The sequence below is a fragment of the Cervus canadensis genome, chromosome 7, assembly GCF_019320065.1.
Source record: "Cervus canadensis isolate Bull #8, Minnesota chromosome 7, ASM1932006v1, whole genome shotgun sequence".
Classification (NCBI taxonomy): Eukaryota; Metazoa; Chordata; class Mammalia; order Artiodactyla; family Cervidae; genus Cervus; species Cervus canadensis.
This window is the reverse complement of record NC_057392.1, coordinates 27,114,183-27,137,478: the sequence shown is the minus strand read 5'-3', so window position 1 is coordinate 27,137,478 and position 23,296 is coordinate 27,114,183. Positions and strand designations below refer to the sequence as shown.

General features: G+C 44.8%; 1 protein-coding gene across 1 annotated transcript in view; it reads left to right on the top strand.

Annotated features, from left to right (window-relative positions):
* The first annotated feature begins 3,140 nt into the window (after window positions 1-3,140).
* KCNJ6 (potassium inwardly rectifying channel subfamily J member 6) overlaps window positions 3,141-23,296 on the top strand; it is a 320,189-nt gene continuing 300,033 nt past the window's right edge. Inside the window, exon 1 of the mRNA XM_043474728.1 lies at window positions 3,141-3,486. The gene's annotated coding sequence lies outside the window, so the exon portion shown is untranslated. The remainder of the gene's footprint in view (window positions 3,487-23,296) is intronic.

The following is a 23,296-nucleotide window of genomic DNA, read 5'->3' as shown; positions in this document are numbered from 1 at the left end:
CAGTATATTAAAAAGCAGAGACATTACTTTGCCAAAAAAGGTCCATCTAGTCAAGACTATGGTTTTTCCAGTGGTCATGTATAGATGTGAGAGTTGGACTGTGAAGAAAGCTGAGCACCGAAGAATTGATGCTTTTGAACTGTGATGTTGGAGAAGACTCTTGACAGTCCCTTGGACTGCAAGGAGATCCAACCAGTCCATCCTAAAGGAGATCAGTCCTGGGTGTTCATTGGAAGGACTGATGCTGAAGCTGAAACTCCAATACTTTGGCCACCTGATGTGAAGAGCTGACTCATTGGAAAAGACCCAGATGCTGGGAAAGATTGAAGGGAGGAGGAGAAGGGGACAACAGAGGATGAGATGGTTGGATGGCATCACTGACTCAATGGATATGAATTTGAGTAAATCCGGGAGTTGGTGATGGATAGGGAGGCCTGGCATGCTGTGGTTCATGGAGTTGCAAAGAGTTGGACAAGACTGAGTGACTGAACTGAACTGAACTGTGTGACTCAGAAGTAAGAGCAAGTGAGATTACAAAACCTTTTCAGGAAAATCAGCAAGTTTGAGCCCACAGGTTGTGCCTCTGTTTGATCTGCATATAACTGATGATGCAAATTTGAGGCAAGCACTTCTGCATACAAAAGGCATTCTTCAGGAACGGAACTGCTGTGTAATTAGAAAGTATGCAGGTAGAGAATAAAATAATCTTGGAAATAAGAGGTCTTGGCCAGCCCTTGCTCTTGAATATGGTCACCTTCTTGGAAATGGAGATTCTGCAGAAGGAAAGCTGCTTTACAAAAAAGGCACAAAAACAGCCAGTTTCTGAAAGAGACATTACAAAATAACCAATGGTATTCACTGCTCTCCCAACTGGTCAACCCATTTATCCCAGGAAAAAGAGAACATAAAAGAATGGATAGGATGAGACTTCCCTGGTGGTCTGGTGGTTAACAATCCACCTTGCAATCCAGGGCAGGTTCAATTCCTGGGACGTGAACTAAGATCCCACCTGCTGGACGGCAACTAAGCCCCCTGTCAGGCAACTACTGAAACCAACCGCTCTGGTCCCAGTGTGCCCCAACTACTGAGTCCCTGCCCCGAGACTAAAGATCCCGCATGGCATAACTACAACCCAACCAGTCCATCCCAAAGGAAACCAGCCCTGAATATTCACTGGAAAGACTGATGCTGAAGCTGAAGCTCCAATACTTTGGCCACCTGATTCGAAGAACTGACTCATTGGAAAAGACCCTGATTCTGGGAAAGATTGAAGGCGGGAGGAGAAGGGGATGACAGAGGATGAGATGGTTGGATGGCATCACCAACTCAATGGACATGAATCTGAGTAAACTCTGGGAGCTGGTGATGGACAGCAAGGCCTGGCGTGCTGCAGTCCATGGGGCGGCAGAGAGTCAGACACGACTGAGCGACTGAACTGTACTGCTGCTGCTGCTGCTAAGTCACTTCAGTCTTGTCCGACTCTGTGCGACCCAGTAGAAGGCAGCCCACCAGGCTCCGCAGTCCCTGGGATTCTCCAGGCAAGAGCACTGGAGTGGGTTGCCATTTCCTTCTCTAATGCATGAAAGTGAAAAGTGAAAGTGAAGTCTCTCAGTCGTGTCCCACTCTTCTCCACCCCATGGACTGCAGCCTACCAAGCTCCTCCTTCCACGGCATTTTCCAGGCAAGAGTACTGGAGTGGGTTGCCATTGCCTTCTCCTGAACTGAACTGAACAGAGCTAAATTAAAAAAGGAAAAAAAAAATACAGTGGATTGAAGGAGCCTGAACCAAGTTGCATGGAAAGGCTTTGGAAAGGTAGAAGTACTGTTTGTAAAGATCTGAGAAAAAAAGAAGGGTTTCGGAGGGGCGCACTCTGAGGTGTTCCCCGGAATAACCATATAAGTGATGTGATAGTCACTCAGTCGTGTCTGACTCTTTGTGACTCCATGGACTGTAGCCCACCAGGCTCCTCCGTCCGTGGGATTCTGCAGGCAAGAATACTGGAGTTGGGTTGCCTTTTCCTTCTCCAATAACCATACAAAGCAAGTTTAAAACTCTAAAGGTGGGGGGAGGCGGTGGTGCAGGACCTGACAAAGTCAGCTTTGAAGGCAACCCGGATTACGCATGAAAAAGCCCACAGTCGCCTTCTCTTCCTCCGGTGTCACAGCAGAGCCAGCATGGGGCGAGGCTAGGCGTGGGGCAGCGGCTGGTCTGGGCGGGGCACGCTTTGGGGGCGCTGTCCCTCGGTTCGCACGCAGCCCCTCGCGGCGCCCTCTCCCGGCCACGCGGAAGGTGCGCCCTCCGGTTTCCCCAGCCCCCCACCCCACCCCGAGGTGCCTCACCATCCGAGCCCAGAGGGAACCAGGGACAAGAAACTCTTTTCCCTGATGTCACGAAAGCATGAAAGAAGGGGCGCCCCCTCCCCACCCGAAGTCAAGCACTGATCCCTCCCCACCCCACCCCCGCAGCCGCGAGCTTCGGCTTCCCTGCTTTGCAGGCTTTATCTCCGAGAATAACTCAAGACGGCTCAGGAGGAGTGGTGGGAACCGGGGGCTAACCCTAACCCTCCCGGACCTCTAGCGCCCCACTTTTCCAGTTTCGTGTTGGAGGGGTGGGGTTTGCCTTGGCTGTTTCCGCATTGGCTGGGATTTGAGGAGGACGGGGTGCGGGGGCATCGGAGAGATGCTTCCCTCTACCCCCCTAATCCGGGCGATCTGGAGCGACACGGGTGATGAAAAGGGGCGGCGAGTGGGCTTTCCCAGGTCTCCCGCGCCGTCCCCCGCTCCCCCCAGCACCCCGGGCCCCCTGCCCCACCGCCTCTCTCGGAAAGCGCTGTGCGGCCGCTTTGCCTCCAGCGCGCGGCGCTGCGCTCGCTTTGATCGCTTCGTGCGCTGCCAGCCGGGTTCGGCCAGCCGCCTGGAACTGAGGACCATTCTTCGAATCTGCGGCTTTCATGACGTCTCCCTGCGTGGTCCAGCACTTTTCTCCTAGCCAGGGATTTTTTTTTTTTTTTTTTTCCTTTCCCCCACTCTCGCCTTTCCCCCTCTTCCCTCTCTCTCTACCCGGTCTCCGCCCCCCCTCCCCCGCCCCTGCTCGATCGCACACCCCTCCGCCCCTCGCTTGGCACCCCCGGCGCCCAGCCCGGCTCTCCGCTCGCGGCCAGAGGGAGCCAGTTCCAAGACGGCCGGCCGCACCTGGCCGGAGAGGCTGGGCGGGCGGAGGGGTGGGGACCCGCGGGAACCTGGAAGCTAGACCCGGAGCTGGCTGCGCCGCGAGGAGAATGGAGTCTCCTAACCGCCTCCCGGGGCCGATGTGAGATTTGACCATCTGAAAACCCCGGTTTTGTTCTTTTTATGTGGGTTTTTTTTTTTCTTGTCTTTTTTTTTTTTTTCTCCCCTCGCTCTCCATCGTGTAAGTGAATTATTAAAGCTTGCTCCGCTCCAGGAGAGAGGATCTTGATTGAATGAAGCCACCCGGTCCGCAGCAAGGTAAGCGGTGCGCTGAGTTGCTGGCAGGCGAGAAGCTGGCTTCGACCTGGGCAAGAGGTTTCGTGCCCTCTGGTCCCCACTTCCCCCTCCCCAGCTTCCGCCGCTGCATGCATCTCCACTCTGATGAGAAACGGGGTATGCCCAAATCAAGGGACAGGCGAGAGAGAAGCAGGTTACATAACAGAAGGGAAATCTGTTTCATACGGTTCTCATTAGCGACTGAAAACTCTCAAGGGGGGCGGAGGGGGGGGCGGGGAGAGGAGGGGTCTGCATGCTCAGGGCTCGGAGAAACCCCGTCAGTGATTACAGACATCATTTCAACATCCGTTGGCAAAGATGAAACGCAGGGACGGACTGGCAGGGGTGGCTTGCTGTGTAGTCATTCACAGTTGGGAGAAGCCCATCGTCTTTGTGGAAAGCTGTATCCTTGTTCTTTGCCTAGAGGAGAGGAGGAGAGAGACGGAGAGAGAAACATGAGAGGGAGGGAAAGAAAAAGTGAGGGGTGGGAAGAAAGAAACCGAGAAGGGGAAACAATAACTCCCAATGTCCTCGATCAGTATAACCAGTCATGATATAATGACTAACAACAGTGATAGGACGCTCTCCCCAGAAGTAAGCTGAATTGTTTTGTAATTATAAGAGGGGAAAAATCACCACCAACAACGAAAAACCTCTAAATGATAAAATGAGATGTTTACTGCATTTAGGGGATTGGGTGAATCCTCTGGCTTGCTTCCTCCTGGGTATATGTTCATTTGCATCAAGACATTGAGCTTGAATGAGTTTTTAACAGAAATAACACTAGTATTCCCCAAACCCAATAAAACCTTTGAGTCAATCCACAGGTACATCTCTTGTACCAGGTTCAATATGGAGAGGCTCTTAGAGAGGAAACATAGCTTGACAAACACAGCCACAGTAATGGGGTGAGATTAGTGTAGAAACAAAATACCAGAATTTTCTGAAGAATCCTGCCTCCACTCCCCAAAGAGGAAGGGGGGGGGGGTGAAACTCCCATGTGCAGGAGTTGGAGATTTATCATTCGGTTAGCATGTCTACTGACTGCTTTTATCCAGAGTCTGCTGGTCACAAGGAGCCCCCACAGAACCGGGTACAATGCCACATTTCAGCCAGCACCATTCCCTGCCTACCTTTCTTCTGCTGGAAAATGGAGGAGAGGGATGCCCAGGAGCTGCTTAAAAAGAAGAAGGGGCTTGCTATAGTCAGGGCTGAGCTAACTAAGCTTCGCCCATTTTGCCTGGAGAAAAAAAAGAGAGAAAGAGCTCAAGTCTCCATGGCGACCCAGGTGGGAGGGGGAAAGTGACTCCGGTTACAAATAAACGTTGGACAAAACTTTCCCAGATCCGAGCAAAGAAATAAGGCAGCCAAGTGTCCTGCGGAGGGTCCCAGGGCATGGGCTTTGCCCAGCTCCTAGCCGGCAGCCTGCGAGGGGATGTCTAGAACTAGCCGGGCCCCATCAAATCTCCCAAAGTTGATCCGGGGACGCTGAACCGGTTGGGCAGCGAGTTTCGCATTCAGCACCAAGGCCAGAGCCCAGGCGGCCGGCTTCCCACCATCTGACCCGCTTCCCCAGCGAACACTCTTGGTTCCTTTCGGTCGTGGGAAGTCAATCCCTCTCCATTAAGGACCGCTTCCCTTGCCCGTGCAGAATCTGGATATATGATTATCCACGGAATTGCGTGGGACAGAGAAGCTTGCAAATCATCCATTTCACGCATGGCAGTGCATCAGAAGAATAGCTATGCAGAGAACATTGAAACAGCAGAGGATCCGAGCTGAGAACATTGAAACAGCAGAGGATCCGAGCTGAGCTGAGAATGGGGGAAATCCCACCCTCGGGGGAGGAAAGGGACACACACATACACTCACACACACGCGCGCGCGCGCAAGCCACGATCAGTCCCTGATGAGAGTTGCCTAGTTTCAGCCGAGCCCCTTTTGCTTCAAAAGCGTTCATTCATCCCTCACCCTCCCTCCCTTTCTCTCTCTCTCTCTCTCAACTTTTTTGCCGGGCGTAGAGGGCAGAAAGGGAGCACTATGGCCAGGGAGATACCAGCCAACCAACTGCCGTCTAGGGGTCCTGAAACCCAGGAGGGTGGAGAAATAGTGTGTTCTTAGTCCAGACCGCTAGACTTCTCAGCAGAGCTGGTGAGCCCCAGGAAAGGGAATCCGGGTGCGTCTGTGAGATGAGACCCAGTGTCTAACTTCAAGTCAGCATGTGAGCAGAGCAACTACATCTCTAAGGTTGCAGGCATAGCAAACAGGAGTCACTTCTCTCAATAGAAGCGAGGAAGAAACTGTGCCAGAGGGGACGATTATTATCATTCCATTTCCATTTGCGCATTCATACAGGGGAAACGGGTAAGTTCCTCTCACCGTTCTGTGTTCACCTTAGGCAAGACTGTTCTCTGCCCTCCTCTCCTCAATTTTGGTACCAGGTCCTCAAACTACCTTCCCCCAGACTGATACTGATAAGGAAAAATAGTAAAGTGGCAGTACCATTTTGAATAGCAAGCTTTTAAAGGGGGGCATTCAGGTGCTACAAGGCACAGTTTGAATTGCAGTGCCCAGTCAAGGTTTGGCAACTGGATGGAAATGTTAGTAAAGAATCTGCAGTTCGCTTGGATGTCATTCTCTTTTGAGGATGTTTTTATGCGTGTGTGGTCTTGAGCTAGTTCTGGATTGTTGTTTACAAAGGTAAGCAAGATGTATCCTGGTTTTCCTTGCTGGGCATTTCATTGCTTTCCAAAGATGAGGCATGCAGAGCACTCATGACTTGGATAAAGCAGTGTGTTTATACTTTCCAATCTTTTTTATTTTCTCGTGATTGCTAGTGAATATGAAAGCAGTCTGTTCCAAATCTGGGCAAAGGGTGAGATGTTACACTGCACTTACATTTCATTCCTGGTGGATATTGACTAGTTTAACTATAGTTGAATGTATAGAAGCATTGCTACCTAAAGAAGAAAGAGGTGATGCATGGAGTATTATTGGGACTGGAACAAGGCAGCTTACTCTGCCTTTGCTTCATCTGATCCCACCAGCAGAAAGAAAGTGGATGTTCCTTATGATGATAAAGTCAGATAAGAATATAAATTATTAGTAAAGTTGAATTTCTCTCATTAATTTCTTTTTTAAAAAAGGCAGAAACGTAAATGATCTAAGTGAAACTGTTCAATCGTCCTTAGTTCTGGTAGATTCCATGTTCATGTATTCAGTGCTTATTTACCAGACTGTGGTTTGCTTTCTTCTTGGATGGCTAATTGCTAAGCAAAGTGTCATGATGCCCTGATGGCAGTCAGTGGCATATCCCAAATAATTGGTTTACCCATTTCAAGTAGGGTTTGTTAAGAAGAGCAACTTAATTCTATTCCTGCACCCTTGGAGCCATTTTGTAATTTTTTGATATAATTTTGATACCTCACCATGATATTTCCTGAACATCAGTGTAATATATTCACTTGCATGACCCAGGTGTTTGTTTAATATGCAGGACCAGCACCAGCTGTTTCCTTTGAGTATATAGTATTGCTTCCATTCACTCTCATACTCTTCCCTATTCTCACAAATTACCCTTAGTTTACAGGATAAAAGAGAAAATAAAACATGAGAATAACTGTTTAATAAGCAATAAGAAATTCATTGGAAATTAAAAATCAGTAAAGATAAGAGGGGAGAGAGGGATAAATTAGGAGTTTTGGAATTAAGAAATATTTATATTAATATAAAATAGATAAACAACAGAGACCTACTGTATGGCACAGGGAACTACATTCAGTATCTTGTAATAACCTATAGTGGAAAAGAATCTGAAAAAAAGAATATACATATATATTCATATGTATGTGTATGTATAACATATACAGAACTGAATCACCTTCCTATATACCTGAAACTAACACAACAGTGTACATCAATACTATACTTCATTTTTTTCTTGAGAAAGTAAATACAGCCTTATGGAAGCATAACTCCATTCATAGATAGAAAATGTTACTTTCTTCAAGGGTTTAATAATGTTGATAAAATGAATTTTCTTGAAAACAAGATAAACCCTCTTTTTCAAAATGAGCAGGTAGGCAAGATAAAGCTTTTCTTTTTATCACTAACTATTCCTTAACCAAATGATACATAAATAATATATTGGTTAATAAGGGAAATGGACCAGAGAGAATCAGAACAGGGGGAAAGAAGGGAGCTCGGAGAGAAGGCAGTTATTTATTTATTTAATTATTTATTACCAGATTTAAAGTGGTGGTACTTTTCAAAGCAAGGTGGTTTTTTTTTAAGTTCATTGCAACAGAATTTTAAGGTTGGTGGAACAGAGATGTTTAAGTTCAACAAATTTGGATTTGGCTTACTAAGATGGCATTCATTCTTTCTTTTATTTTCAATAATTGTCATTTAAGTACCAAGAGAGAATTGGTTCACACAGATTTTTGTAAAATTATTAAATTCAGTAGTATTAATCAAAGGGGAATTGGTAAAGTTGAAAAATTATGGAGACACTTCTGTTGAATTCAGATTATTTTCCCTTCATTGTACTTAAGTATTTAAAGAGGTAGAAAAATAGCATGAAATAATTTGGGATAAAATACATTTTAAAGTATATTTAAAGTAATTTGTACTAGAAATAATCAGAACCCTATAGAAAGAAGAGATCATGATAACTGTAGTTAGTGCCCGAATGGTATTCTGACTCTCCTCTGACAAAGGACTATAATACACCCACACTTGATAACATTTTACTGGCACTAATTAATAATACAACATTATTTCCTTCCAACAAAGAAAGACAATGTTATCTTAAAAAGAATATTCAGTATTCCCTAAACTACAGCTTTGATCTAACCATACCTGCTAATCAACTGTAGATGCCCAATTATTTATTTATTACTGAATTGAATAGTTATTTAAACAAAACCCCAGAGGCTGACTTTTCTCCTTGCACAATGTTCAAACAACCATTCAAATCTCTTTTTTCCAGACGCATTAAGACCATCAATCAGCTTTCCTACTTACAATGTAGGAAGTTAACCCCAATTTTTAATGAAATGGCTGTTTAATTCATGTTTTTACAGATGAATCCAGGTCAGATTAATCCCGGTAACCTCTTCAGTCTGTCATTTCTTGGTTCCTCTTGATGCCTGCGCTTAGGACCAGGGACCATACAGAACTGGTAGCTCTTTCAGATACTATTCACTGCCAAACTCCCAGTCACAGAGATGTGATCACCAATGTGAAAACCTTACAAAGTGAATCAGCAAATGAATCAATAAGATCCGCATCCGTGCCAACATTTTTTTTTTCCCAACAAGGTTGGGAGAGGGACTGAAACTGGACATTTTATATGCGTTGTGAGAGAAACATCTGCAAGTTAAGTTTTAATCCTTGTGCTGTGTCCGTTTTCTCTTTAAACTTACAGGCATTCTTACCCAGAATGAGAACATAACTTTTTTTTTTAATGATGCTGTAAATTTGCATCATATCATCCAACAGGAATGTGTGCACATGTGACAGTATGCCTGAGAGGTGTTGTTTGGTGGTGAAGAGCACAGACTCTGGATCTAACTAACTACATTTGCATCAAGTTCTAGATTTATCTGTCAGCTTTTACTAGGTTTGATGCTGTAGCAACCATTCCAACCTCCCAGTGACTTAACAAAACAAAGTTCATTTCTCCCCCAAATTATATGCCTTTGCTGGTCAGCTGTGACTCTGCCCCTCAGGTCTTCTTCACTCTGGGATCCCGGCTGAAGGACCCGTCTGATCTGGAACTTTCCATTCCAGTGTCAGAAAGAAAGGAGAATGCCACATTAGGCAATGGTTCTTAAAAGTCCTGCCCAGATATGACACAAGTTATCCACTCACATTCTGTTGACCAAAAACAAGCCACGTGCCATGCCAATGCCAATGGTCAATGACATGGAGATGTATATTACTCCCATGGGGAGGTACTACAAGTCACATAGCAACAGGTGGAGATGTATCACCTTCTTACAGAGATGGCAGTGATAACTGGTGACAGTGATATAATCTGTGGTGGTAACTGAGTGACCCTGCTCTACTTCAAGCTCTTGGTTTGCCTAAAGTGGAAGTAATAATAATATCTACTTCAGAGATGTTATGAGGATGAATGTGATAGTGAAGTTCTTAGCACAATGTCCAGAACAAAGTAGTCACTATATAGGTAGTAGATGCTATTATTTACTTGTTACAATGTGTCATTAAATTCCATCCTCAATGAGGTTATGTGGACTCTATTAATTAGATAGCTGCTGCAACAGGAAAATCCCTAAATCACATAGCTGCTTAGCAAAATAGAAGATTATTTTTCATCCGTGTGAATCTAATTGGCAGAGGCCATACCAGCACCCAGGGTGATGGACACTTATTTATCTTTAACACCTGACTTCCATGATCTCCTGAGTGTTTCATATGCAGTTGGCAGATAGGGAAAGGGAAGGATAGATGATTATGCAGAAGATATTCAGTGGTACAAGTCTGGAAGTAATTCTTTCAGTCTTGCCATATTCTGTCACCACACCTAACTGCAAGGGTAGCTGGAAACAGTAGTTTAGCTCTATGCCCAGGAGGAAGGCAAACTGGTAGGGTGAACAATTTGAGTCTTTGACATATATACCCAATATTAAGCATGCAGATTTGATTACTGTGATGTAAATGTCTGATATCAAAGAAATACAGTTACTATGGGTCAGGAATAGAGTGGAGCAGAGCAGATGATTTGTCCCAGCGGTGAAAAGATCCCTGGTTGAAAATAGTGTTTTGTTGAGCCCCTGAATCTTTCTTAAGTGGTGTATTTTCTTAATTAACTTATAGTTACTTTACTATTGTGGTGGTTTTTGCCATACATCGACATGATTTTAGCTGGGATCTTTTGACTTTAGGGGCTTCCCAGGTGGCCCCATTGGTAAAGAACCTACCTGCCAAGGTGGAAAACATACGCGACACCAGGTTCGATCCCTGGGTCGAGAAGATCCCCTGGAGGAGGGCATGGCAACCCACTCCAGTATTCCTGCCTGGGAAATCCCATGGACAGAGGAGCCTGGTGGGCTACAGTCCATAGAGTTGCAAAGGGTTGGGTATGATTGAAGTGACTGAGCATGCACGATGTCAGGAGTAGGCGTATTTGTTGCTTACAAAAGAGATGCAAACCCATACTGTTTGCCTTCTGGTAGCCAAACCATTAAAGGAGACACAAAGAAGAGCCGTCTTCACAAGCTATGCTTGGAAGCAAGTTTCCAATCCTGACAGTGACACCCACGTTGTGTCTCAGAAAGCTGAAGAATTAGATGCTGTCTTCCAATATCTGCTACTTGCTGTTGACTAGCGATTTGCATTGTGTTTTGAATCACATAAACATCTACAGGTTAGATACATGCTCTGAGTTTAGGTTGAATTAATCCAGCAATAGTCAGTGTTCTTCTGAAAATAGACCATGTAATTTGTAAGTAGTCTTAGAGAACTCCTGCCTGCCTCAAGCATAGAACATACCTTTGGAATCTGAAAACTATACCTTGTACCCAGAAGGGAGAGATTGGCTTTAATGCTACATATACATTTAGAAGGGGCTTCCCTGATGACTCAGATGATAAGGAATCTGCCTATAATGCGGGACACTTGGGTTTGATCCCTGGGTCAGGAAGACCCCCTGGAGAAGGGAATGGCTACCCACTCCAGTATTCTTGCCTGAATTCCATGAACAGAGGAGCCTGGCGGGCTATAGTTCATGGGGTTGCAAAGAGCTGGACACAACTGAGCCACTAACACTTTCACTTTTTCATACATTTAAAAAAGAGAAATGTCAGAAGGAGATGCGTGAGAAAGCAACGTGGTGGTGATCCATAATCCTTCCAGCTCTTTTATATCATTCCGTTTCTCCAGCCAGAGGGCCAAAGCCCTGGTCCATTCAGGCAGGGCCAAGGTTGCCAATCTGAAACAGTGAACACCCTATTCATCCTTCTATGGGGCAGTTACACTGGATTGGAGAACTCTTGAACACTGTAAATATCTTACCATTGCAAAGTGAATAACATCTCACAGTGGAACTTGTATTTAATGAATTGAGTATCCTTGAAAAGAGGCATTGTTTCACTACCACTGTTACCAAAAGTAGGGTCTGGCTGCTCACTGCTCAAAAGCCAATGAAGAGGTCAGGAAAGTGGAAAGGAAAGTTGGTCTTATTTTGGATGCTGGCAACTGGTGGGGGAGGCAGGCTTCTGGCCAAAGGCTGACTCCCCACTCATTGACAATCAGTGGGCAAGAGCGTTTATAGACAGAGGGAGGGGGCTACATGCAGAAGTCATCTTGAAATTGACAGTCAGCTCTAACCATCATCTTGAAATTGATCATCGGTGGTCTGACCAGCATTGTCTTGATTGTTTTACGTACAGTTAACCTTCAGTCCCAGGGTCGGTTTTTTTCCACTTTTTGAGGCCATTTCTTATGGCAGCCTATGTCACGGCTACGTCTGGTCATCATGTAGTTAACTTATCCACCTGGTGGATAAGGGGTCTCACAGGTAGACAGCTACCACTAGGTCCTATGACAGCTCACAGGATATGGCTCAGAATATTATCTGTAGCCCTTGAGAAGGAACTAAAGGCCTTTGACTATGCTCAAAGACTAAACTATAATTATTTGATCTCCTTTGAGTGTCTTCCTTTGTTTCTCTGTATTCTCATTTTCCTGATTAAACTTTTTTTTTTTTTTTTTTTGCCAAAGTTTGTTTTACCAGACCAAAAGGCAGGCTGAAGACTTGGGGCTGGTAGGAGCCAATTACCATAGGGTTCTGCTGTTCCACCAGCTCCTATCATTTCAACCTAGAAGGGATATAACCTGACTCAGTGGCTTACAGAAGGGTGCAATTAGGATGGTAGGTAAGTCTAAACCGTGTAAAGTAAGAAACAGATGAAGGAATCGTGGGTGTTTCTCCTAAAGAATTCTTGAGTGAAGGGCAAGAGGGTCATTTTCAGGTATCTTGATATTTGAAGATGAAGGAGAAATTGGAGTTGCTCTGCTGGCCTCTACAGATACAAGTAGGACCTAGTGGTAGAAGTTACAAAGTGACATATTTCCATTCAGTATAAGAAAGAATGTTCTATAGTCAGAGCTAGGCAGGGCCGATATGATCTATTCTCTCCATTTGCGCAGCTCTGAATTCCCCATCTCTGGAAGGCACAAAGGAGGGAGGATTTAAGAAATGCGGTTGACATGCTGCCTGTGTTTTGAATTCTCTACCAATGCGAAGAGCTTCCAGGTCCCATGTGATGACCTACAGTTTCCATGGGTCCCAGTGATGACCTACAGTTTTGGTCCACAGATCAGACTGAACCTCTATGAGGTCCATAGAGTGGGCTATGATGGTCATTCTATGAGGTCATTGTTTTGTGGGGAACCCATCATTTCTCTAAGAGAGAAAGGAGTCGTATTTCTCCAAAATGACATTTCAGTCCATACACAAAACCTGTGGTCAGTGAGAGCAGGCCTGGAATGTAGGGACCACATGATAGGCTGTATCTATGGGACTCATCACTCAAGGAAAAGACTTATCCATCTGATTGATGTTGTCAGTACCTCTCTATCTGCAATCAACAGGTAGGACATGAAATACCTCTTCAGAGGTATCTCATGGCACTCTGGGGGCTTTCCAGGTGGCCCTAATGGTAAAGAATCCACCTGCCAATACAGGAGACGCAAGAGACATGGGTTCGATCCCTGGGTTTGGAAGATGCCCTGGAGGAGGAAATGGTAACCCACTCCTCTATGTTTGCCTGGAAAACTCTATGGACAGACAAGCCTGGTGGGCTACAGTCCATGGGGCCCCAAAGAGTCAGACACAACTGAGCACACACACACACATCACCCTAAACCTTATTATTTGTAAAAAGCCCCAAGTTCTTTACAGTGTCGGGACCCCAATGACATCAGCCAGAGTAAGATTCAGATTTACAGACATTTCTTTTGTGCAAAACATGGTGTGAATAATATAAAATCCCTACTCTTAAGGAATCCAGTTTCAATAGTAGCAAAGAAGGAATGCAGCCCTTCCTTTTAGGCTGTATCTTGAAGACTCACCAGTGAATACCCTAAATATATATTCACCCTCTTGGGGTGAGCAGGCCCATCGCAGTGAAACATATAAGGAGAGAGGATGCAAAGAGAAGCAAGTGAAGTGCATCTGTTACAGATATGCTGTCACAAAAGAATTCCTCCATTGAGGAGACTGCGTTAGGCAGCCCTCTTTCTCATCAGCAGCTGAGCCCCTCTCCTGGCTCCTTTCTGGCCCCAGGTGGATCTCTGTGGGCAGAAGGAAGCATCGGAGCTCGCAGAAGTCAGCTTAGGTCAGCGGTTCCCAAACTGTGTCCCAGGAACCGGAAGCAATGCTGTCACCAGGGCAACTGGTTGCAAATGCTAATTCTCAAGCCCACCCCAGACCCACTAAATCAGAAACCAGGGATGGAGCAAACCATTGCCTATCTCCTCCAGGAAGTCAAACACATACTGATGTTAAGAACGACTGGCTTAGGTTCTTCTCAAACACTGCCACTCTTGTAAGCTTCTTCCCGTAGTGAAGACCTCCATGCGGGTGCTCACCCGAGAACTGTGTAACGTCACAACTGTAGACGGAATGTCTGTCCTTATTTTCCTCTGCATGGCCTCAGTGCCCTGGGGGAAGAGACAACGACAAAAGACTTTTGTTCCAACAGATAAAATACGCATCATCCACACTAAGTGGAGAAGATTATGGGCAGAAAGCAAGGGCTTCTCTATCGCTCTCTTTGTATAAATAAACTGCTTAGTCTTTTGGAATTCCAGATAATCCATCCAGAAGGTTTTTAGTTCTTACATTAAATTAATAGTCTCATCTATTATCCTTTAAATAAAAGACGCTATCAAGAAATTAAAATGGTGTACTCTGGAGAAAAGCCGCAGTACAAAAAATTGAATAGCCGGCTTATCATGGCAAACCTTTGTGCAACCGAGGGGAGAATAATTATAGTTCTATGACATTCACTTTTGTTTAAAACCTCCCTTGACCATCTGTGTATTTCCAGACACTGATCTTTAATAGCTGCCCCCCTGGATTATCATGGTGACGTGAACCAGTCAGTCAACAGAGCGTTAAGAGTATTTACTGTGTGTTGAAAAAATTTGCACAGTATCAGAGTTAAGAGTTAAATTTTATTTGGGGCAAAATGAGGACTGCAGCCTGGGAGGCAGTGTTTCAGAAAGCCCTGAGAAGTTGCTCCAAGGAGGCGAGGGCAGGAACTAGGATGGATAGGAGCTTGACAACAAAGGGCAAGTAGTTGGAGCATTAAAAAATGATTGTTGATTAAACAAAACCAGGTACCCCAAGTTAAGGAACTTGGCGCTTTTCTATGTATGGGAAGATGCAAGAGTCTGGACTCACTGAAACCATTTCTTTGATATGCACCTCACCTACCTGGGGCCAGTATGCTGTGTGTTCACATCCTGAGCTTCCTCGGGGCTCACCCTAGGGAGTGGCCTCAGGCTGATGGCTCCTAGATGGCAGGGACTTTTCAGCCCTGAGTTTCTTCAGGGGTCACTGGCTCCGGTTGGATAATGGTGACATCCTTTGTTTAATTGATATGGCCGGAAATATACCATTTATCACCTGGAAAGAAGACAAGGGAAGAAAAAGGAAAAACATCCCCATTTCAGCCCTCGCAGGCACTAGACTTTACAAAAACAGTATCATCAATGAACCAAGAATGTATACAAGACAAAGAAGCATAGCTTTAAACAAGAGAGTGCTAGGCTTTGAGTAAAGAAAGGGGAGGTTAACCAAGGCTAGTAGCAAGAGGAAACATCCAAGAATATGGTGAAAGGTAAAGGAATCTTTGAAGAAGTGGGATTTTGATGGGGAAACAGGAAAGGAAAGGCTTTTCAAATGAGAAATCAGTCTGCGTGCAGAGAGTATGGGCAGTGAGGTTTGGGCAGGCAGGGTTATGGCGGACCACACCATAGAGAAAACAGAGACCAGGCATCTTGCATGGACCTTGAGTCTTAGATCTCAAGGAGTGGCATTGGTTGGGAGGCAGAGGGGAGGATACAGATTTTACTTTGTCATTTTTGTCTGTCAGCCTTGGGCAAGGCAAACTTGAGAAGAAATACTGAAAACAGCCAGACACTGATAGGGAAGAAGACCTCGCGTCTTGACTCAGAATTATAAACTCCCAAAAGAGAAATGGTCCCATTTGAGTGCCATCAGTGGTGCTGAAATTAGATCACTCATGAGTGGAGAGACCAGGCTGATGATGGCTTCAGTCCAAAGAAAGCTCCAGCATTGCATACTCCATGAGCAAGAGGGATTGCATGTGGCCGTAGTCCAGGTGTGAAGTGTCAAGCTCGTTCCAGTGGATAAATAACACGACTGGGAAGGAAGCAGAGGGAGGGCTGCCCTAGAACTGAGCTTAGAGCTGCGGTTCCGTGGTTGTCATCACCTTCACATGCAAACACTGGGCTGCAGCGTTCCAAAATGTGTCTTTGGGAATTTGTCATTCCTGAGGCATCGTGAGGACAAGGATGCCCACGGTTACATATGGGGGATTTGTTAATCTTGCCAGTGACAGGGCCTTGCTATTTTGTGATACAGAGCAGAGAGAAGAACAAACTCCTTTGACTCCTTTCTCATTTGCAAAAACAGCATTGCTTGATATTCGTCTCATAGTCATTCCTTGTCATGTATGTTGGAGTCCCATGGTTTTCACTGCCCTTGGAGTAGAACTCACTGAAGGCCTAATGGAAATCCCTGGGGATTTAGTCTGGCTCTGAACAGCATGAACGGAGCCCCCAGGAAACATGGTGTTTTAGATGGGTTGCCGCTCAATAGCCTGTCACTAACAGACCTCACAGTAAGCTGTCACCAAAGAGTAAACATAAATTGGGCTTTGTGTGGACCCACCTTCCTTCGGGAATAACCTCAGTGGCTTGGCCCCCTTTAGCATAAGGCCAGGTATAGATGAGATCTACCACTGTAAAAAGAGTAAAGATCATTTTTACAAGACCTCAAAACGGTAAAAATAGTGAACAACAATATGTTTATTTCAACCGATTTTATTTTTCAGAGAAATAGTTCCTTCCATCTACACTGTGGATACAAGAACCTTGATTCTTCATTCCTGTCGTGTGCAGTAGTGGAGTGTATTTTAAATTAGCCATGCTGAATCTTTTGTGAGGTTTGGCTGTCATAGGGAGAACAAAAAAGGTTATGTTGGGCACTTGGTAATGATGGTGATTATCTGGAATTCACAGATCAGAAGGAATAAATCCCCTGAAAATTCCTGGTTGTAAATAATCATCTAATCTCCCAAACAATACCAAGTGAAATGAAGTGAAGAGAAGTCACTCAGTCGTGTCTGACTCTGCCCACCAGGCTCCTCGGTCCATGGGATTCAGGCACGAATACTGGAGTGGGTTGCCATTTCCTTCTCCAGGGGATCTTCCCGACCCAGGGATCGAACCTGAGTCTCCCGCATTGTAGGCAGATGCTTTATAGTCCGAGCTACCAGGGAAGCCCACAATGGCCCTCCCATAAAGTATGTAAATCCTGGATTTTAGAATCACTAGTCAAGAAAAAATGACATTGTAGTAACACACAAAACTAGTCTGGAAGAGGAGAATTTAATCAAAATCTGTCAGTCATTTTCAAATAAACCTCTGTTGTTGTTCAGTTCCTAAGTCATGTCTGACACTTTGCACCCCCATGGACTTCAGCACACCAGGCTTCCCTGTCCTCCTTTATCTCCTGAAGTTTACTCAAACTCATGTCCATTGAGTTAGTGATGCCATCCAACCATCTCATCCTCTGTCATCCTCTTCTCCTCCCGCCTTCAATCTTTCCCAGCATCAGGGTCTTTTCAAATGAGTCAGTTCTTTGCATCAGGTGGCCAAAGTGTTGGAGTTTCAGCTTCAGCATCAGTCCTTCCAATGAATGTTCAGGGTTGATTTCCTTTAGGATTGACTTGTTGGATTTCCTTGCAGTCCAAGGGACTCTCAAGAGTCCCAGGTCCAGACATCGAGGAACTGGTTGAGTCACGTGTGCCTCAGATTCTAACTACAAAATGGATCACTCTTTGCCCTTACAATATCCCCGAGATTTCACCAATGTCCAATTGCATGCGAAAAGACAAGAGAACTCCCGTTCAGTTGGCAAAGAAAGGAAATCTATCAACTAGGGCCTTGAAGCCCTGAGCACAAGAGAAGGAATCTGAGACCGTGGGAGGGGGAATGGGCCATGGTTTCCAATAAGGAGGAAGAAAATGGGCCTGGACAAGATGTTCTGACAGCCTACAAATGCTTTAAAAGGAAAGGATGGTAATTTATGTGCTGTCATCTCAGCAAATCAAAGTGATAAACGAGGTGACTTCTTGAGTTCAGTGTCCAGATCCCTAAATTTGAGATGTCGATTACATTGGAAAATGCCACTGAAATTCAAAGTTGTGTGGTCATGATTGAGCCTGCTTCTCTAGCCATGGGCGTCTTTCTGTGGCCACTATTCTATGAAGACCATTCCATGGGCTTTGTCATGCAGCCACTTCCTGGGCTGATACATACCTGTCTGCTCTACTGCTCTGCTAGGCTCAAACCTTCTTTGTCAACAAGAGCTAAACTTAGACATCACTGCACTCCCTCTGTGTTTCTCCCTAAGCATGTCATGGAAGAGTCATTCAATATGTGGTATTTCAATAATATTTCTATGATGCCTAAAGCTTTCCAATTCCAATAGAAATATTCAGTGCATGCATGCTCACTTGTGTCTAACTCTTTGCAACCCCATGGACGGTAGCCCACCAGACTCCTCTGTCCATGGGATTTTTCAGGCAAGAATACCAGAGTGGTTTGCTGTTTCCTACTCCAGGGGATCTCCCCAACTCAGGGATTGAACCTGCTTCTCCTGCAGCTCTTACATTGGCAGGCTGGTTCTTTACCCCTGAGCCATTTGGGAAGTCCATAGAAATATTTGAAGCTGTTGAAACTATTTAAAGAGAGCTCTCTTTAGAAGATGAATACAGACTGTATCATCCCAGGTAGTCAATTGTAGCCATCTCCAAAAGTTCAGTAAAGGCCACCTGAACAAGAAATAAAACACTCATATTTTGTAGATGGAGGCCAGAGGGGAGACATAAGAGAGAATGAGTGTCTTCTACTCTTAGTATCTTGATCGAGCAAATACATCTATTTTGGCTGCCGTTCACACACAGTTAGGTGAATGAACAAGGAAAGGGATTAGTGTGTGTTTCAGATGGGACCAAGTGAGTAACATTCTCACTTTTCTCAGTCATATAAAAATCTAAGCTCAGTCATTTCCAGGTCATTGGTTTCTGACATATCTATGCTGGCCTAAGCCCTCATACTATTAAGCATAACATATTTCCTCTCAAGAAGCCTAAGAGATTGGTGTTAATGTTGAGTCATGCGGTTTGTAGATTGAGTTTTGATGGATACTGAGCCTTGTTAGATGAGTTATTGAACTTCTTTCTCTATCAGATTTCCCAGCTATAGAGCAGGGATGATTCAGGGAAATAAACTCAATAAATTAGTGAGCTATTTTTCCTATCCCCTGCTTCTAAAAGGATATGGAAAATTATAATGTGCAGTTTAATGATTTTACATTTTTTAAAAATGCCAAGGGAAGATGTTCAGGATGCAGATGCTCCTTGGAGCCTCTAATGGTGAAATAAGTTTCACCTATTTACTCTTTGACATGTGTAGAATAATGCCCCAAATACACCGTGGGCACCCACAGCATCAAAGGCTGAGCTGTGCCCAGCCTAGCACAATCAAACACAGGGAAGTGAGCACATGGGTTAGAACAATGTCTAACAACTGAATTTGAAATCCTAGGACTCCTAGGTTTAAATTCTCTTTACTCCTGGGTGGAATAGATAATCCAAATAATTCACTTAAACAAGACCACCTCATTCCTCAAGCATTTTCAACCATCAAAACCTTACAGCAAATTTTAATATTGAATCTTGTCAATACAGTTCAGTTCAGTTCAGTCACTCAGTCCTGTCTGACTCTTGGCGACCCCATGAACTGCAGCACACCAGGCCTCCCTGTCCATCACCAACTCCCAGAGTTTATTCAAGCTCATGTCTATTGAGTCGGTGATGCCATCCAACCATCTCATCCTGTGATGTCCCCTTCTCCTCCTCCCTTCAATCTTTCCCAGCATCAGGGTCTTTTCAAATGATTCAGCTCTTTGCATCAGGTGGCCAAAATATTGGAGCTTCAACTTCAACATCAGTCCTTCTAATGAACACCCAGGACTGATCTCCTTTAGGATGTACTGATTGGACCTCCTTGCAGTCCAAGGGACTCTCAAGAGTCTTCTCCAACACTACAGTTCAAAAGCATCAAATCTTCAGTGCTCAGCTTTCTTTATAGTCCAACTCTCACATCCATACACATTGGTACAAGTGAGTATCAAAATGTACAGAAGCTTATGTATGAAGCTGGAGAAAGTGAAAGTGTTAGTTACTCAGTCATGTCTGATTCTTTGCAACCCCATGAACTATAGCCCACCAGGCTCCTCTGTCCATAGGATTCTCCAGGCAAGAATACGGAGTGAGTTACCATTCTCTTCTCCAGGGGATCTTCCTGATCCAGGATCAAATCTGGTTCTCCCGAATTGCAGGCAGATTCTTTACCTTCCGAGCCACCAGGGAAGAGAGTCTCCACATTTATACCTAAATAACCTTGTAACTTATAGAACAATATTTTATGTATGGTTTCCATACAAGTGGCACTGTTTGGATCCATCCTGGTGAAATTTCTACCAATAGAAATGTAGAGAAATTGTATCTTGGGTGTGACTAGATTTCTGGAAATCAACCTTTTCTTGCTCTGAGATAACATTTACCTTTGCAGTAACTGGCCAATTTTAGTTCTCCAGTTATTTTAACATTTCTACAGCTAATTCAGAAAACTACATAAATTTTTAGATTAACAAAGCCTGTGCTCAGATAGCTTGACTAAAGACAATAAAAGGCAGTCAGTTTGTTTTACCTGGATGTTTCTCACTTATTCATTGTACCAGTAAACTACATTCAGGGGAAGAAAATGTAAAGATTCAAGTACATTTTTTGGATAAAGGAAATCAGAAGGGCAGCGTGCAGGAAGGAAGGGAGGAGAGAGAGAGCCGAGAGAAGGAAATAGCACATACAGTAAATAGATGAGTTTATTTATGTTTGTAACTAAAACTGGATCACTGTTTTTAGTATACACCATTCTGTTGCATACTTTTCTCTCCTGATAATATTGATACATCATCAGCTTCTTTCTGAGTCAGTACCTGGAGGTGGGTCATAGATGTCTTTGGCCTCACTCTCTTCTGCGGTGGGACTTTAACCCCCTTGCTGATAAACTGCCCTCCCCAGCTACTTCTTGAACATGATCTGTACTTGCCTGAGAATCAAGGGAGCTCATAATGTGCATCTCAGTCTGAAGACAGGATACAATGGGATGATACATTCCAGTTCAAGCAGTGAGACAAGGAAAACAGGGGTAAACCCTTCTTTCCCCACCTTTTGTTATATTCAGGCCTGCAGTGGGCTAGATGATGTCTGACACAAGAGAGGGGTTGGAAAATCTACCTTACTGAGTCCACCAATTCAAACATTAATCTCATCCCAAAACAACACCCCCCCCAGACACACCTGGAAATAGCCTTTAATCTTTTCATCTCGTGGTGCAGTCAAGTGGACCCATAAAATTAACCATTGCATTGACCCATCCCTAGCATTGCAAACACAGTTCACAATATGAGAGTGATAGGTACTCAATATCGTTGAATAAATATGGAGAATCATTGTGATGACTGCATTGTAAGTAACTCCAAAACGTATTTACTGCGCATTTATTTTGTCTTTATTTTGGACATTTGTTTCCCTTCCTGTGTTGTCACCGCCACTATTATAAGCATCTTTGTACACAGAAGTATTATATATGTAATTGCTGGGTAAAAGGGTCAGTGGTTTTTAAAGCTCTTACAACATTTTACCAAATTGCCCTCCAGAAAGGCTGTTTACAGGCTACAGAAAGTCTACCTACCAGGGCTCCAATCCACTGATCCACTGCCCACGTAAGCAACCTCACTGGCTGCAAGAACATTAAAAGAGTTGGAACAGGTTTTTCTCAGCTGCCAGAAACTGTGCCCACTTGAGCCACTCAACCACAAGACCAGGCCATTTATAAAGAAGGAACTCATATAGACATTGGGCAAAAACTTTGCTGGGATGGAACTCAGATGATGGATACAAGTTTTCAGAGATTATATCCTGATCATTAAGCCAACTGATCCTCATAAGAACCCAGTAAGGAATGGCACACCCTGTTGACCCACTGGTAGACGGTGAACCAAACCCAAGTTCAAGTGGGTGGGTGATCACCAGGATTTGTAATCAGAGTCAGGATTCCAGGCATCTGACCTTGAACTCTTCCCCTCCTCTGCTGTTTCAACATCTGAGATCCACTCCATCCACATTCACACTGGCCAGGAATGTCCTAGACGGGTCCTTTAGAAGAGACTTTAAGAGATTCAGCAAAACTGTGGGAGTATATTACCTTCTTAAAACTATTTTACAATTTTTAGACTTGAGGGATGTGGAGAGAAGAGGGTGACATGGAGAGAGGGAGAAAGAGTGGGAGAGAGAAAGCGAGAAGGGTAGTTCTGGCCAAGGGTAGTTTTTTAATAATAGCATTCATCGTCTACTTGGCCAGTGAAAGTGAGAGTCACTCAGTCGTGGCCTACTCTTTGCAGCCCCACAGACTATACATTCCACAGAATTCTCCAGGCCAGAATACTGGAGTGGGTAGCCGTTCCCTTCTCCAGGGGATCTTCCCAACCCATTTGGCCAGAGTCAACTACAATGGCCTCTGAGCTTTGTCCTCTGAGCTCACAATCTATTAATAGTTTCATTATGTTAATGTTAGTGGCTCAGTCACTAAACTATAGCCCACCAGGCTTCTCTATCCATGGGATTCTCCAGGCAAGAATACTGGAGTGGGTCACCATCTCCTTCTCCAGAGGATCTTCTTGACCCCAGGGATTGAACCCGGGTCTCCTGCATTGAAGGTGAATTTTTTACTGTCTGAGCCACCAAGGACTTAAGGATAGTACGTTATCAACATTTTCAAAATTTTAAAGGAAATGAAATCCACTGGGAACCATCCTCAAAAGGCACTTTGCAGTGGCCAATATGGAGTGGAATCTTCCACGACCAGTAAAGACTCTGGAGCCAGCATGATGACCATTCTAGGAAAAACAACAGAACCACAGATGCCAGGCTCAAATCAGCAGCTGAGTTACTCAGACAAACAATGCTCTGGACCAGCTTGGACACCCCGGCCATACAGATTTAACAGATTTGTGGCGCCCCCTCCCCAACACACGGGTATGTCTTCAGAGCTTCCCAAGGGATTTTTAAAGGGCAGCCTGGGTGAAGAAGCCACAACAGCAAGTGTACACAGCTCAGCATTCAAGGTTCAGTTCAGTTCAGTTCAGTTCAGTTGCTCAGTCATGTCCAGCCCTTTGTGACCCCATGGACTGCAGCACGCCAGGCCTCCCTGTCCATCACCAACTCCCAGAGTTTACTCAAACTCATGTCCTTTGAGTCGGTGATGCCATCCAGCCATCTCATCCTCTGTCGTCCCCTTCTCTTCTCACCTTCAATCTTTCCCAGCATCAGGGTCTTTTCAAATGAGTCAGCTCTTCACATTAGGTGGCCAAAGTATTGGA